Here is a 1,659-nt window from a genome sequence, read left to right as displayed (position 1 = left end):
TAATTTCTAGGGCTACAGGGGTACAAATGTCATTCACCAATAAACTTTAATGGACTTCTCATTTACAACAATTTTTAAATTTTGTTTCTAACCTACACCAATCTATCCATCCATCATCTAAAATATTTAAAAGGATAAATATATTCATGCTAAAATTTTTGTTAACGTCAACGTATTTTAATTACACTGAACATCCCTAAACTTTTCTTGTTTTTACACTTATGTTCCAACTTAAAAAAAATAAAATAAAAATTCCCATCAACCTTCAATTAATTTTCGTATCTTGTCTATAGAGACGCTTCTTGTCCAAAATGATTGTTATGAGGCCAAAAAGGTGTATTTATCTCTTGTATTTTTAAATTATCGAAATAAACAAAGTACAAAACTTAAACAAAATATTTGCCAATCTTTTCAATGCACCTTAGTAGAATATTTGGACTAAAATCGTGATTAGAGATAAAATATATTAATTAATTGAAGAATAAGAATGATAATGATAATGAAATGAGAAAAAAGTTGAGGACATAAATTCATAAGTGAGTAAATAGTGGAAATCTTTCTTATAATTAAAACATGGTGCAAATATGAAAAATTGTTGTGTGGATATAATTGTTTACCCGATTTAAAAAGTGAAGGTTGGGGAGAAACTTTTGAAAGACGATAATACCCTAATTAATTTTGTATATTTCTAATTCATCCTTCAATTATTATAGAACCTAAAAGTTATATAACCTACTAGTCAATCGTTATTTGAAGCATTTTAGGTCGAGAATGTGGTATTACACTCATATTCTTATCTTCAACCAATGTTACCTCCTAAATCCACAGAAGAGGTCACGGATGTGTGTTTTTAAGGTTGTTAATGTGCCGGGGGTTTATGGGATGTCGACAACAAATAATGGGCATTGATGTCTAGCAATTGGCGGGTCATGGTCCTAGAGGGTGGAGGGAGAGCTGGTGGTGGTGGTAGTGGCAACGGCTCCCGATACTGCAGTGTTTAATATACACATATATATGTAATGTGTATGTATATAAGCATACATGAGCATGTATTTTGCTATTTTTGTGTTTTGAGAGCATTAGATCTTGAAGTTTTGATGGGTTTTTACATATGCGAAAATATTTATGCAATTGAATAAGTTTTTAGCTAGAGGCCCTTTTTACATTGTCAAATAGGGGATTCAAGATTCCGTAGATATTTTTCTTGAGATCCTAGATCAGTAATTCTTTTTCATTGAATTTCTTTAGTTCACTTTTTTCTCTTATATCTTTTACTGTCATTTTTTACTTCTGTGTGGGCATATGAAGGGGGTAATTTTTAGAAAGCCTGGAAAATTCTTCCTATTTCCCACAATGGTCTCTTTTGTTAAAAATACTATTTTGCTCTTACTAAAGTTATTTGCAAGATGTATCTTATATCTTTAAGGATTTATCAATCAGGACTTATATCTATATTTTTTAATCTTTCAAACACCTTTAAATATTCTTTGTATCTGGATAGTTCTTCAAAGATTATAGGTTGGCCTTTCTTGGTTATATGTCCTCGAACTAATCCTTCTGAAATTTCTTCTCGTATATTCCTATGTTTGATTATGATATCTTCTACAGAATCAAATCCTATATTATTTCTACAATTATAATCTATATCTCTATATATTT

This window comes from Olea europaea, chromosome 15 (assembly GCF_002742605.1).
Source record: "Olea europaea var. sylvestris chromosome 15, O_europaea_v1, whole genome shotgun sequence".
Taxonomy (NCBI): domain Eukaryota; kingdom Viridiplantae; phylum Streptophyta; class Magnoliopsida; order Lamiales; family Oleaceae; genus Olea; species Olea europaea.
This window is presented reverse-complemented; position numbering follows the sequence as displayed.